Genomic DNA, 16,975 nt, shown 5'->3' on the forward strand with positions numbered 1-16,975 from the left:
AAGCTAGGGTCGGCTGGCCAGGGAGTGGCAGCTTGTCTACTGGTTCACGGTGAGGTAAGGTAGGGTCGGCTGGCCAGGGAGTGGCAGCTTGTCTACTGGTTCACGGTGAGGTAAGGTAGGGTCGGCTGGCCAGGGAGTGGTAGCTTGTCTACTGGATCACGGTGAGGTAAGCTAGGGTCGGCTGGCCAGGGAGTGGTAGCTTGTCTACTGGATCACGGTGAGGTAGGCTAGGGTCGGCTGGCCAGGGAGTGGCAGCTTGTCTACTGGATCACGGTGAGGTAGGCTAGGGTCGGCTGGCCAGGGAGTGGTAGCTTGTCTACTGGATCACGGTGAGGTAGGCTAGGGTCGGCTGGCCAGGAAGTGGTAGCTTGTCTACTGGATCACGGTGAGGTAGTGTCTACTGGATCGCGGTGAGGTAGTGTCTACTGGATCACGGTGAGGTGGGCTAGGGTGAATCGGAGAGACGCGAGGTTGGTGCTCAGAGGTCGCATGATGACTTCTTGATAATGTGTTCTCCATACTGGGTATCGCACATGAAGTTGTCCTGTCCTCCAACACTATGAAGTGGAATAGAAGATGGTGAAGAGCGGTAACCTTAACGACTTTTAGTAAGTTATAAGTATGTGTGAAAAGGAGTAGGACATGGTAGAAATGATGGAGGATGCATAGAGAATGAGATGTCTGCGTCAGAGTTTATTAGCAGCCAAATCCAACGTCTCTATTCGCGGGTATGGCTAAGTTTTGATAACAATGAAGTAGGCAATATATTTGGAAATATAATAATCATTATTATAACCACATTTTCATATTAAAGATATGTACATTATGTAAAAGCTATGAAAATAGGCTTATAACTATCTAAATTTGATAATTGAAATTGAAATTTTCAATGTAGGCAATCGAGAGTGTCGTCCATTCCTAGTGAACATGGTTAGGTTTCATTGTTGGCAGAGAGAACAGGAGCGACAGAGGCAAACCCCCTCCAGTGAACGTGATGGCCATAACACGACGTCTCCCCGTGTAGCGGCAGGCGAATGTTGCACGGCAAAGCAACACACCAACCTCATCCTCGCCTGGGCCGCCCAGCGTCGCCGTGTTCCTGCTGGAACTGCCCACACACCGCTGCTCTCGCCGCTAAGAGCCAGGCACTGCTGGAGCTGCTCACACACCGCTGCTCTCACCGCTAAGAGCCAGGCACTGCTGGAACTGCTCAGGCACCGCTGCTCTCGCCGCTAAGAGCCAGGCACTGCTGGAACTGCCCACACACCGCTGCTCTCACCGCTAAGAGCCAGGCACTGCTGGAACTGCTCAGGCACCGCTGCTCTCACCGCTAAGAGCCAGGCACTGCTGGAGCTGCTCAGACACCGCTGCTCTCACCGCTAAGAGCCAGGCACTGCTGGAGCTGCTCAGACACCGCTGCTCTCACCGCTAAGAGCCAGGCACTGCTGGAGCTGCTCAGGCACCGCTGCTTTCGCCGCTAAGAGCCAGGCACTGCTGGAGCTGCTCAGGCACCGCTGCTCTCACCGCTAAGAGCCAGGCACTGCTGGAGCTGCTCAGGCACCGCTGCTCTCACCGCTAAGAGCCAGGCACTGCTGGAGCTGCTCAGGCACCGCTGCTCTCACCGCTAAGAGCCAGGCACTGCTGGAGCTGCTCAGGCACCGCTGCTCTCACCGCTAAGAGCCAGGCACTGCTGGAGCTGCTCAGGCACCGCTGCTCTCACCGCTAAGAGCCAGGCACTGCTGGAACTGCCCACACACCGCTGCTCTCACCGCTAAGAGCCAGGCACTGCTGGAGCTGCTCAGGCACCGCTGCTCTCACCGCTAGGAGTCAGGCACTGCTGGAGCTGCTCAGGCACCGCTGCTCTCACCGCTAAGAGCCAGGCACTGCTGGAGCTGCTCAGGCACCGCTGCTCTCATCGCTAAGAGCCAGGAACTGCTGGAGCTGCTCAAGCACCGTTGCTCTCGCCGCTAAGAGCCAGGCACTGCTGGAGCTGCTCAGGCACCGCTGCTCTCGCCGCTAAGAGCCAGGCACTGCTGGAGCTGCTCAGGCACCGCTGCTCTCACCGCTGAGAGCCAGGCACTGCTGGAGCTGCTCAGGCACCGCTGCTCTCGCCGCTAAGAGCCAGGCACTGCTGGAGCTGCTCAGGCACCGCTGCTCTCACCGCTAAGAGCCAGGCACTGCTGGAGCTGCTCTGGCACCGCTGCTCTCGCCGCTAAGAGCCAGGCACTGCTGGAACTGCCCAGACACCGCTGCTCTCGCCGCTAAGAGCCAGGCACTGCTGGAACTGCCCAGACACCGCTGCTCTCGCCGCTAAGAGCCAGGCACTGCTGGAGCTGCTACGGCATAGTTGTGTTGAAGCTAAGAGCCAGACACTGGTAGTGTTGCTCAGTCAGGCATCACTGTTCTTACCGTAAGAAGGCAGGCACTACTGTACCAGCACCAGTGCTGATAGGATCCTTAGATTAATCCTTCACTTTTCCTCTAAATTTTTGGATGCCTCCACGCAATTCTCTTGCCCTTTGGCATCCCCAAAGTGGCATTAAAGTAAGCTTTCCAAATGTTTCTTTCCCTTTTGATGCCTCTATGCCCCTGTAATTGCCTTTGGCGGCGCCAAAGGGGATTTAAACTAAAACTTTAATTTGTCTTTTTATTTTTGGATGACATCATGCAACTGTATTGGACTTTGGCACCCCTAAACGGTCTTTTAAGTAAACTTTTGATTTGTCTCTTTCCCTTTAGATGCACCTTTTCCCCTGAAAAGGTCTTTGAAGACGCCAAAGGGGATTTAGATTAATCCTTCAATTTTCCTCTAAATTTTTGGGCAAGGGAATTGCGGTGAGGCATCCAAAAATCTTAGAGGAAAAATGAAGGATTAATCTAAATCCCCTTTGGCGTCCTCAAAGGCCTTTACAGGGGAATACTGGCATCTGAAGGGAAAGAGACAAATTAAAAGTTTACTTAAAAGATCCTTTGGGGGTGCCAAAGTCCAATACAGTTGCATGGTGGCATCCAAAAATAAAAAGACAAATTAATGGTTTAGTTTAAATCCCACGAACACATCACTGATAAATACCGTTCATATAAGCCAAATTCTGATTTATGTATTACATAAGCTTTGAAAATCCCTGCTTTGTTCATCAGCCTAGGTCATCTTATATACATTTGCTCATTATTATCACCTTCATTGGATATAGTTGCAATAAATAAGTCGTGTTCTCCATTGTCCTGTATAAAAAAAAAAAGCACCCAATTGGCCAAAAGAAAATGGAGTTAGCCAATCAGCATTGCAAGCCATGCCATCACGGTCGATTTAATTTCTATCAGAAGATTAATCTTTTATAGAACCCTTTCGAAACCCGAATTAATATATCTATTTTTGATGAAAAAGCCTAAATTATTTATATTTTTATTATACTTTGTCGCTGTCTCCCGCGTTTGCGAGGTAGCGCAAGGAAACAGACGAAAGAAATGCCCCCCCCCCCATACACATGTATATACATACGTCCACACACGCAAATATACATACCTACACAGCTTTCCATGGTTTACCCCAGACGCTTCACATGCCCTGATTCAATCCACTGACAGCACGTCAACCCCGGTATACCACATCGCTCCAATTCACTCTATTCCTTGCCCTTCTTTCACCCTCCTGCATGTTCAGGCCCCGATTACACAAAATCTTTTTCACTCCATCTTTCCACCTCCAATTTGGTCTCCCTCTTCTCCTCGTTCCCTCCACCTCCGACACATATATCCTCTTGGTCAATCTTTCCTCACTCATTCTCTCCATGTGCCCAAACCACTTCAAAACACCCTCTTCTGCTCTCTCAACCACACTCTTTTTATTTCCACACATCTCTCTTACCCTTACGTTACTCACTCGATCAAACCACCTCACACCACACATTGTCCTCAAACATCTCATTTCCAGCACATCCATCCTCCTGCGCACAACTCTATCCATAGTCCACGCCTCGCAACCATACAACATTGTTGGAACCACTATTCCTTCAAACATACCCATTTTTGCTTTCCAAGATAATGTTCTTCCACACATTCTTCAAGGCTCCCAGAATTTTCGCCCCCTCCCCCACCCTATGATCCACTTCCGCTTCCATGGTTCCATCCGCTGCCAGATCCACTCCCAGATATCTAAAACACTTCACTTCCTCCAGTTTTTCTCCATTCAAACTCACCTCCCAATTGACTTGACCCTCAACCCTACTGTACCTAATAACCTTGCTCTTATTCACATTTACTCTTAACTTTCTTCTTCCACACACTTTACCAAACTCAGTCACCAGCTTCTGCAGTTTCTCACATGAATCCGCCACCAGCGCTGTATCATCAGCGAACAACAACTGACTCACTTCCCAAGCTCTCATCCCCAACAGACCTCATACTTGCCCCTCTTTCCAAAACTCTTGCATTTACCTCCCTAACAACCCCATCCATAAACAAATTAAACAATATGTCTAGGTAATTACAATTGAATTAGTGACAGGGGCCGTGTTACCAGCCCGGAGGATAATTCAGATTTCTAAAATTTTAATCTGATTTATCAGAGAATGTCCTGAGAGGCGAAATGTTTATATACAACTTACGTAAAATATTTTTAGGACAATTTATATAATGAATCATGCAAATAAGGTTTAGTATATGCTATCTAATAGAAAATACTCCGTTCAATAAATTCTAAACAAGCTTTTATGAAATTATTCTGAAATTAATACTGAAAATAAATACAAAAGCCATGAGATAATATATAACGCAACCTGTAATTAAAAGTTCGTCGTGACTTCTGTAATGTTTATGTTGCGATGGACGGAAAAGTCTCTTGTATATTTCATCCATAATAACGAAGTGATTATAGATTATCTACTGTATGCAGCAACCATAAGTGAGTAATGTAACCTTCGTACCATTTAAAAAGTAGATACGTTTTTATCCAGTAAGGTAGTTATGAAACACTCAAATAAGGGTGTCGCATCATTCGTAAACTTTAGAAATAAACTTAACTCGTTGAATTTGTACAATATTTGGGTTAATATAATGTTTTGGTGATTTGAAACTCATTTTTATCCGATATTTGTCAGTATTTCTAATATAAAGTGTAGTTGTTTATAATTGTGCCCTGCTATCGTACGTCAATTATGTACTTTAAGCATTTTCTATTGTCTCTTCAACTTGGCATCATTATTATCTATGTACACAGTCTAGTGTTGAGATAAAACACTACACTGTTGTAGATAACAAGAAAAATGTGGAGGCAGTTCATCAGTTTATGGAAACACGTATTACAGTGGATGAATTTTGACGACAATGGTACTAATGTGTTCCTTAAACTATAGACCTCATATAGAGTGGTGTCCCCACAATGTGATTAAGTCCATGAAGTTGAGGAAAGATGGGCAGAATTACTCAATATCAACAATATGGATTTTCAAAAATCCATTGGTACCACTTTCATCAAAATCTGTCTTGAATTTTATACAGGTCTTGCTGGCGGGTGACACCATGTATCCACACAATGCTTTGTTTAAATTCTGGAGAGCTTTATTTGGTGTGTAAATCAAGTTTTAAACAATAAAGCTTTATATCATTTCATGAAAGTGCCACATAGATATGTTATTCTCCGAACCTTCAGCTAGACGTGATTTGCTCGGGTTTGCGCAGAAGCATAATGCTAGGCTGTCAGGCTTGGTTTAGGGAATGCTGAACAAACATGTTTTTTTCTTAATTATTCTGATAGAGGGCTTCAACAGTATGCAAGAAGTTGAGGAATTACTATACTCAGTCACATAAATTTTTCTTGAATGATAGTACCCGCAGATGCATACAAAATTAAAACAGCTATCGTGTATGTACATATTGTAACCCACATATTCTAAGTTTATTATGTCAAAATCTTATTTACCCATGGATGCAAATTTCTCTTTAGTTTATTATAACAAAATCTTATTTACTCATAGATGCAATTTTCTCACAATTAAGGTACTTTTTTGAGAAGTACATAGATTTTTGTTTTGGTAAAAGTGATTAGCACTTTTCATCATTTGGTGATAATTTGGACTTTATGCAGCAGCCAACACAGGCTCTATTTTCATGTTGTGGAAAGTGTAATTTCATGAGTTTTTTTTTTCTTTTTAGGTTCAAAGAATGGAGGAAGAATTTGAAACCCATGCCTGGGATGAGGCTCCTGATGCAGAACCTCTGGTAAGATGTAACAGCATTTGATATCATGATGATCTTGTACAGTTATTTACTGTGTTACTGTAGTGATTTGTAATCAGAGTACCAGGCACGTTGTTGATATGGAAACATAGAACATGTTTCACAGTGTTCAAAGTAATAATGCATTAGCTATTACTTTTAAGGCATAACCACACAGTGGGTGTATTGCAGTATAACTATGTGCACGTCTATGTCATGGTAAAATATAACCTTGTCCTGACCACGGTAGAATGTGGCTGTGTATACTAGGTATTTCCACAGAAAGAATTTGCCACATATACGACTTAGTTTTTTTTATTTTTTTTATTTTTTTGCTTTGTCGCTGTCTCCCGCGTTTGCGAGGTAGCGCAAGGAAACAGATGAAAGAAATGGCCCAACCCACCCCCATACACATGTATATACATACGTCCACACACGCAAATATACATACCTACACAGCTTTCCATGGTTTACCCCAGATGCTTCACATGCCCCGATTTAATCCACTGACAGCACGTCAACCCCGGTATACCACATCGCTCCAATTCACTCTATTCCTTGCCCTCCTTTCACCCTCCTGCATGTTCAGGCCCCGATCACACAAAATCTTTTTCACTCCATCTTTCCACCTCCAATTTGGTCTCCCTCTTCTCCTCGTTCCCTCCACCTCCGACATATATATCCTCTTGGTCAATCTTTCCTCACTCATTCTCTCCATGTGCCCAAACCATTTCAAAACACCCTCTTCTGCTCTCTCAACCACGCTCTTTTTATTTCCACACATCTCTCTTACCCTTACGTTACTTACTCGATCAAACCACCTCACACCACACATTGTCCTCAAACATCTCATTTCCAGCACATCCATCCTCCTGCGCACAACTCTATCCATAGCCCACGCCTCGCAACCATACAACATTGTTGGAACCACTATTCCTTCAAACATACCCATTTTTGCTTTCCGAGATAATGTTCTCGACTTCCACACATTCTTCAAGGCTCCCAGAATTTTCGCCCCCTCCCCCACCCTATGATCCACTTCCGCTTCCATGGTTCCATCCGCTGCCAGATCCACTCCCAGATATCTAAAACACCTAACTTCCTCCAGTTTTTCTCCATTTAAACTTACCTCCCAATTGACTTGACCCTCAACCCTACTGTACCTCATAACCTTGCTCTTATTCACATTTACTCTTAACTTTCTTCTTTCACACACTTTACCAAACTCAGTCACCAGCTTCTGCAGTTTCTTACATGAATCAGCCACCAGCGCTGTATCATCAGCGAACAACAACTGACTCACTTCCCAAGCTCTCTCTACCACAACAGACTGCATACTTGCCCCTCTTTCCAAAACTCTTGCATTCACCTCCCTAACAACCCCATCCATAAACAAATTAAACAACCATGGAGACATCACACACCCCTGCCGCAAACCCACATTCACTGAGAACCAATCACTTTCCTCTCTTCCTACACGTACACATGCCTTACATCCTCGATAAAAACTTTTCACTGCTTCTAACAACTTGCCTCCCACACCACATATTCTTAAAACCTTCCACAGAGCATCTCTATCAACTCTATCATATGCCTTCTCCAGATCCATAAATGCTACATACAAATCCATTTGTTTTTCTAAGTATTTCTCACATACATTCTTCAAAGCAAACACCTGATCCACACATCCTCTACCACTTCTAAAACCACACTGCTCTTCCCCAATCTGATGCTCTGTACATGCCTTCACCCTCTCAATCAATACCCTCCCATATGATTTACCAGCAATACTCAACAAACTTATACCTCTGTAATTTGAGCATTCACTCTTATCCCCTTTGCCTTTGTACAATGGCACTATGCACGCATTCCGCCAATCCTCAGGCACCTCACCGTGAATCATACATACATTAAATAACCTTACCAACCAGTCAACAATGCAGTCACCCCCTTTTTTAATAAATTCCACTGCAATACCATCCAAACCTGCTGCTTTGCCGGCTTTCATCTTCCGTAAAGCTTTTACAACTTCTTCTCTATTTACCAAATCATTTTCCCTAACCCTCTCACTTTGCACACCACCTTGACCAAAACACCCTATATCTGCCACTCTGTCCTCAAACACATTCAACAAACCTTCAAAATACTCACTCCATCTCCTTCTCACATCACCACTACTTGTTATCACCTCCCCATTAGCCCCCTTCACTGAAGTTCCCATTTGCTCCCTTGTCTTACGCACTTTATTTACCTCCTTCCAAAACATCTTTTTATTCTCCCTGAAATTTAATGATCCTCTCTCACCCCAACTCTCTTTTGCCCTCTTTTTCACCTCTTGCACCTTTCTCTTGACCTCCTGCCTCTTTCTTTTATACCTCTCCCACTAATTTGCATTTTTTCCCTGCAAAAATCGTCCAAACGCCTCTCTCTTCTCTTTCACTAATAATCTTACTTCTTCATCCCACCACTCACTACCTTTTCTAATCAACCCACCTCCCACGCTTCTCATACCACAAGCATCTTTTGCGCAAGCCATCACTGCTTCCCTAAATACATCCCATTCCTCCCCCACTCCCCATACCTCCTTTGTTCTCACCTTTTTGCATTCTGTACTCAGTCTCTCCTGGTACTTCCTCACACAAGTCTCCTTCCCAAGCTCACTTACTCTCACCACTCTCTTCACCCCAACATTCTCTCTTCTTTTCTGAAAACCCCCATAAATCTTCACCTTTGCCTCCACAAGATAATGATCAGACATCCCTCCAGTTGCACCTCTCAGCACATTAACTTCCAAAAGTCTCTCTTTCGTGCATCTATCAATTAACATGTAATCCAATAATGCTCTCTGGCCATCTCTCCTACTTACATAAGTATACTTATGTATTTCTCGCTTTTTAAATCAGGTATTCCCAATCACCAGTCTTTTTCAGCACATAAATCTACAAGCTCTTCACCATTTCCATTTACAACACTGAACACTCCATGTATACCAATTATTCCCTCAACTGCCACATTACTCACCTTTGCATTCAAATCACCCATCACTATAACCCGGTCTTGTGCATCAAAACCACTAACACACTCATTTAGCTGCTCCCAAAACACTTGCCTGTCATGATCTTTCTTCTCATGCCCAGGTGCATATTCACCAATAATCACCCATCTCTCTCCATCAACTTTCAATTTTACCCATATCAATCTAGAATTTACTTTCTTACACTCTATCACGTACTCCCACAACTCCTGATTCAGGAGTGCTACTCCTTCCCTTGCTCTTGTCCTCTCACTAACCCCTGACTTTACTCCCAAGACATTTCCAAACCACTCTTCCCCTTTACCCTTTAGCTTCGTTTCACTCAGAGCCAAAACATCCAGGTTCCTTTCCTCAAACATACTACCTATCTCTCCTTTTTTCTCATCTTGGTTACATCCACACATATTTAGACACCCCAATCTGAGCCTTCGAGGAGGATGAGCACTCCTCGCGTGACTCCTTCTTCTGTTTCCCCTTTTAGAAAGTTAAAATACAAGGAGGGGAGGGTTTCTGGCCCCCCCGCTCCCGTCCCCTTTAGTTGCCTTCTACGACATGTGAGGAATGCATGGGAAGTATTCTTTCTCCCCTATCCCCAGGGATTTCTGCTAATTGATCATAAAATCTCTTGTTTACCTCTAGTGTCTATTTGGGAGCCTGTGAGCTAGTCTTTCTGCTATTTATTATGTGATTTATCTTTAATTTTACTAAAATTATGTTGACATTCTCAATGGCTACATTTTTTACTAAGATTCAAATGAACTTAACAAAGAGCAGGACATTAATGCCTACTTTGTTTCCACTGCCCCTTTGACATGGAGTTTACCCAGATATTGAATATTTGGTGAGGAAATCTCTATTGCTGATTGCTGATATTTAACCAAGGTATGGAAATGCTGATATCTAACCAAGGTATGGAAATGACAGGCATATCATAACCTCTTTCTAATGCCATTATCACTAACTTTTGAGATTCTATTTTGTTTACACCAAGTGTTCATATAGGATATTTTTAGATGAAACTGAGACTTCTTTGAAAAGGTACTTACACGGGGGAGTGGATCTGACTCTTATGTGATACACTGAGCAGGAATCTCGCTGATTACCATAATACAACACACTGAACCAGGGTCTCACCTACTGGTGACTCTTGCATGACATACACACATAACTGGGCCTTCCTGAGCTATCTGGTGACGTCATAATGGCATCCCAATTTGCCTTTGTACGTGTCTCTTTGAGCAGGACCTGTATATACTTCATTTGTTCTTTATGTGCATAGTGTCAACATACATGCATATGATCTTTAATGGTAAGTGGTATAAAAGTTGAAGAAAATCAGTTAGAAGAAAGTAGATATCTAGTAGTGCGCACTAAATAACTCGACTGACAACATGTCTGAAGCCACTGAAAAAGAGACCTCTGTGTACCTACTCCAGCCTATGCTTATAGGTAATGATGATAATAGTAATAATAGAGAGCTTGTCTTGATAGTTTGACTGATCTTCATATTAGGGTTATTCAGCAGACCTTAGTGTTTACATTCTAGAGTTTCTTGATATATTTTTATTGGCTCATTTCCAGTTCCATATGGTGGATCACTTTCATACAGCTGCTATAAGTTACTTATACATCCTCACTCTGTACCCTGCTTCATTTTGTTTATTTCTCTTCTAAGACAATGCACTATTTCTGTGATGTTCATTATGCTAATTTTCTTTAAACTAATACAGTTTACAGTAACTTAAAAATTTGGTAGAATTAGAAAGTTATGAGCACATCTTGTATAATGAATATCTGTACTATGATTATGTAATAATGTTCTACAGAAAATGGTGTGTCATGGTCAGCATACACACATATACGCTCAAGTGATGCTGCAGATTCTTTCTCAGGAAGCAAAAGGTGGCAACAACATTCGACACTTACAGCAGGAAATAACTAAATATGCCATCAACAAGTTAGTATTAGCTACTTTGCCAACATTTTTCTTTCAGAGTTGTATATTTTTTGGAAGGTGTCTGATACTGGGAACAGGTTTCTAGTGCTGTGATATCAAATTGCAGTTCATAAACATGTGTGTCATATAAAATTGACAAGTGGGAAATGTAGTCGACTGCAGGAAGGGAATGAGATATGGTGTAAGATGGGCATTTAATGAATTTTTGGTACCATTTTCCCTTGGAAGCAATACTGTATATGAAGTATATACTTTTCAGAAAGACTTTATTCTCCTTACACCATTTTGTCCATTCTTAGATCTATTTTATGTGAACTGTTGACACCAAATCACAATCATAGCTATACCTATGTATAACCCAATTTTCTCCTTCCTCATTATTTCCCTGTCCTGATGAATTATTAGACATAACTGGGGTTTTCATTCTTCTCATGTGTATGCTTCATGCACTAGGCAACTATTTTACATATAATGCTTTTAAACCACCTCACTTAGATTTAGGTCTTATGTTTTAAGTGCTGCTGTAAGATCCCAGACTTGAGTATACAGCGCTGCATTACTGTATAATTGTTTTATTTAATGCTGGTATAAGCGAAAAATTATAGATATTGTGGCTTACTCTTTTAGGAAAAACTTATTTTACAGAAAGAGTTTGATTTGTACAAAATTACTGAAATAGATTGTTTTGAATTTAAAGCATATGACGTCTTATTTTTGAGTACACTTTTCTTGCTGTTCACCCTCTTCTGCTCTCTCAACCACGCTCTTTTTATTTCCACACATCTCTCTTACCCTTACATTACTTACTCGATCAAACCACCTCACACCACACATTGTCCTCAAACATCTCATTTCCAGTACATCCACCCTCCTGCGCACAACTCTATCCATAGCCCACACCTCGCAACCATACAACATTGTTGGAACCACTATTCCTTCAAACATACCCATTTTTGCTTTCCGAGATTATGTTCTCGACTTCCACACATTCTTCAAGGCTCCCAGGATTTTCGCCCCCTCCCCCACTCTATGATTCATTTCTGCTTCCATGGTTCCATCCGCTGCCAGATCCACTCCCAGATATCTTAAACACTTTACTTCCTCCAGTTTTTCTCCATTCAAACTTACCTCCCAATTGACTTGACCCTCAACCCTACTGTACCTAATAACCTTGCTCTTATTCACATTTACTCTTAACTTTCTTCTTTCACACACTTTACCAAACTCAGTCACCAACTTCTGCAGTTTCTCACATGAATCAGCCATAAGCGCTGTGTCATCAGCGAACAACAACTGACTCACTTCCCAAGCTCTCTCATCCACAACAGACTTCATACTTGCCCCTCTTTCCAAAACTCTTGCATTTACCTCCCTAACAACCCCATCCATAAACAAATTAAACAACCATGGAGACATCACACACCCCTGCCGCAAACCTACATTCACTGAGAACCAATCACTTTCCTCTCTTTCTACACGTACACATGCCTTACATCCTCGATAAAAACGTTTCACTGCTTCTAACAACTTGCCTCCCACACCATATATTCTTAATACCTTCCACAGAGCATCTCTATCAACTCTAACATATGCCTTCTCCAGATCCATAAATGCTACATACAAATCCATTTGTTTTTCTAAGTGTTTCTCACATACATTCTTCAAAGCAAACACCTGATCCACACATCCTCTTCCACTTCTGAAACCACACTGCTCTTCCCCAATCTGATGCTCTGTACATGCCTTCACCCTCTCAATCAATACCCTCCCATATAATTTACCAGGAATACTCAACAAACTTATACCTCTGTAATTTGAGCACTCACTCTTATCCCCTTTGCCTTTGTACAATGGCACTATGCAAGCATTCCGCCAATCCTCAGGCACCTCACCAGGAGTCATACATACATTAAATAACCTTACCAACCAGTCAAGAATACAGTCACCCCCTTTTTTAATAAATTCCACTGCAATATCATCCAAACCTGCTGCCTTGCCAGCTTTCATCTTCTGCAAAGCTTTTACTACCTCTTCTTTGTTTACCAAATTATTTTCCCTAACCCTCTCACTTTGCACACCAATTATTAATTATTTTTGATAGGAGTTGGTAGGTGTCCAATGACCAGGGAAGTATATTACCCGTATTACCCACCTGGGTATTGGAAGGGGTAGTGACGGCTGCATAGTGAATCAGAGCTTCAGTGATTGTCAGGTTGCACTCCTCTGACTCAGGTAGCTGTCTTATTTTTCTACCTGGGACAGACGTGGACTACTGGCTTTCTGTTCACACATAACACATAACATTTGACAATGCATAACTTTTGACAACACTTAACTCAAACATCTCAACACTTGACAACACTTAACTCACACAACTCATTCTTTATGATACTAGATTTTTCCTACAGTGAGCACTATGTGCTATGCCTGCCATTTGGCAAAATGATAGAGGAATAGGTTGAAGTAGTAGGTAGGAGTAGGAGCATTAGCTTGAAACATTTGGTCGAGGGACTAGGTAGAAACATCAGCTGGGAGCATTTGGTAGAAATAGTAAGTAGGAACATTAAGTGGAAGCATTAGGTAGAAGTAATAGGATTGAATATTAGGTAGAAGTAATGGGTTGTAATATTAGGTAGAAGTAGTTGGTAGGAACATTAAAGTGGGAGCCTCTGAAAACACTGCACTTGAGTTGCCCTAGTGGCCTGTTAAGGATGAGGTGCTAAAGGCTAAAAAAAAAAAAGGCACTGGAATTCACCAATTATGGAGACAGATCTTTTGCTGTGACCACACTCATGAAGAAGTTTCGGAAGGCTTGCAGGCAATGAAAGAGCTTTTGGAGTATATTTGCTTTTTTCTATTGCTTGGTTGTTAATGCTGTGCTCCATTGATTGTAATTCCTTGAATGTAAGTGTTTGTCTTACCAGGATTTTAGACTACCTTGTCAATATCTCTGATGCCCATTTTTTCTGGGAACTCCTATCAAGGGGATGGCTTTGACAAAAGTCTCCAATTATATCCATGTCCTTTCATGCTTCCATCGCATCCCTGAAAGATTATGATCATGCCCCACAATTGAATTTTGCCTGTGTTTTTGAAGAAAAGCCAAATCTACCCATTCTAGACAATAATTTGAATCATTCCGTGATTTATTTGCAGAAGTCAGCCTTTTGAGTATTCAAAGTTAAACATGTCATAAGATTTTGCTCTCCTCTTGTTGATTGGCGTGACACTTCATTTTAGTAAGTGTCTCCACTGTTCGTGTACGTTACAGAGAGTATGTATTTTTTCTAGACATTCCTTCACTTAGACACATATGAAATGTGCAATATGTTGGTTTCAATTACCCAACACACAGCATACCCCCACTGGATTGTTGTTCTTGGTGTATGCTTAATAAGCATACCCCCACTGGATTGTTGTTCTTGGTGTATGCTTAATAAGCATACCCCCACTGGATTGTTGTTCTTGGTGTATGGCTTAATATGTTGGAAGTGAAAGCAGATGTCATGCTTTTATCTAAGCTTGGCAATACCCCCCATCATTTTGAGGGAAACTGCTGGTTGTCATTGACAGGCAACTCTGTATTGATTGCTTATTCTTGATAAGCTCAAATACCAATAAGGTAGTTTCATTTCCTGTCTGGTCAGAAAAAATGCAGTCTTAAGTTAGTGATTTGTTTTCAGTTTGTTTGATGTCCTGCTCTCTATTCCGACAAGTTGTGAATGGGAAGTGTTTCCAGAATCTCTGGTTCCCATCTCATCTTTCTTAGTGCTACTTAACTGTTTCTCATTCTTGTACTTCAATGTATTTTTAAGGATACAGTGATATTAGGAAGAAATTTTACATGTTTAAACAGTGTGAGAAGCTTGTTTCATGATATCTTTTAAAGATAGATGAGAAAAGACATGGAATGATATTATCTCCTGTATTTGAATTTGAATATTTGAAAGCGAGAGTACCTGAGAAGGGGTTTTAGGAGTGGGAGATTTTATCAAGAAAGAAATTTGATCATGCAAAAGTAAGTACGTAGTAGAGGAAGGACAATAAAGGAATGTTCAGAATCTATTAATTTACAGCATACAAAGGGTCAGGAAGGTAAATTAAAGGTGGAACTTGAAGAATGTTAACATAGTATCTTTATGTGAAGTGGTATGTATATGGAGGAAAACAGGGAATAGACAGAAATAGGATGTACAAAAATGACCTTATGTAGATGAACTACTTGGATGACTGGGATGAGTGAAACATGCACATAACTTCTTCTTTTTTAATGACCTCTGCTGTAGATGTGGTAGATGGTGTAAGTGATAATTAGATTCATGGAACACCAGAAAAGGGAAACATGTAGGACACCTGTGGCTGACATGATTAGTCATACATATGGAGGTCTTTATGTTGTCAAACAATTGCTCCATCATCTTATGAATGGCATTCTTAATTTGCATGTGATAATTATATGTATAATATTATGTATATTTTATATGAAATTGTTTTATGAATTAATGTAAACATGAGAGGCTTCTTTCTTTAGCCCAAAATATTCATTATGTTTTCTGGTCTTGATAAGGAATTTAGTTTGAGTAGAGTACTCAACTTGGTGAAAAAATGGGAATTGGAAAGTGGGAAATTAGTTGTAATGCTGTGTTTGTCTTGAATTAATGTTTTTGTTTTCAGGGATTGCATTGCTTCCCTACATAAAGTGCATGCTTTTGGATTAGTGAAAATCTTAGATTTTGTCATACTTGCTTACTGTTTCTTGTATAGTGAAGTAGCATCAGGAACAGATGAAAAAGACCCTCATTTGTTCACATCCACTCTTTATGTGTCATGTATATGCGCTGAGTAAATTTAGAATTTTAGCATCTACAGAGGTGCCTTAAGGCTTATGGTCATGTATCAAAGGTTATGTTGTGAGCCAAAGCATCTCCATCTTTTTTCTTTCCTGGGTTGGTTGTCCTGCGAGCTAATGAGAATCTTTGATCTCTGGAGGGGTTTGAAGCCTCCAACACCCCTCATTCCACTAAGGAATGACCACCCTAACAGTGGTCATAGCAGTGATAGATAATGTTTATAAACTGTTTAAATGTCATGGAAAGCTAACATGTATATAATAATCCATTATATATTCCAGGCCTAAGAGCACATGGTAGCTTTTGGACCTTGCATTGGTATGTAACACAGAAAACACTTGCAACAACTAGGCAGGTTGTTTTCCAAGTCTAATGCATCTACTGTGTGAAGAGTTGGGGATTTTTAGATATTCTTGTTTTGGGGAATTCATTGTTTGTATTCCCTGTAGATAGTGCCAGCAAATAGAGAATGCCTTTACTCTTGTCAGGGGCAAGGCATTGATATTCTGTGGTGATGTACCAGTTTTGTCTTGGAAGGAGCACACATGCTCCTTTTTCATGGTTTCTACCAGGTATGAAAGAATTGACCCACGGTGGTCCTTTCACGTAGGTAGTAGTTGGTAGGCAGCCACTGACCAGAGAGGTATATTATGGGCATTACCCACCTGGATATTAGGAGAGTTAGGAACGGCTGCATAGTGAGCCAGCACTACAGTAGTTGTCAAGCTGCTTTCCTCTGACCTAGGTAGCTGTCTTTTCTTTCTGCCTCCCTCATGTGTGAACTACTGGCATTCTGTCCAGAGACATAAAATCTTTCCTTGTCACACATTATACTTGACAACACTTAACAAACTCACACAACTCACCCTTTGTAAGTCTAGATTTTCCTAAAGTGAGTGCTGTGCACTAACCCTGCCT

The 16,975-nt window shown here is 41.7% G+C and overlaps 1 long non-coding RNA gene across 1 annotated transcript; it reads left to right on the forward strand.

Moving 5' to 3' along the window:
• Positions 1-4,773: 4,773 nt before the first annotated feature.
• Positions 4,774-15,721, forward strand: LOC139761993 (uncharacterized). The gene is made up of 3 exons (XR_011715659.1): positions 4,774-4,903; positions 6,154-6,219; positions 11,077-15,721. It is a non-coding gene; the product is annotated as an uncharacterized lncRNA (long non-coding RNA).
• The last annotated feature ends 1,254 nt before the right edge of the window (positions 15,722-16,975 follow it).

The sequence above is a fragment of the Panulirus ornatus genome, chromosome 42 (genome assembly GCF_036320965.1).
Source record: "Panulirus ornatus isolate Po-2019 chromosome 42, ASM3632096v1, whole genome shotgun sequence".
NCBI lineage: Eukaryota > Metazoa > Arthropoda > Malacostraca > Decapoda > Palinuridae > Panulirus > Panulirus ornatus.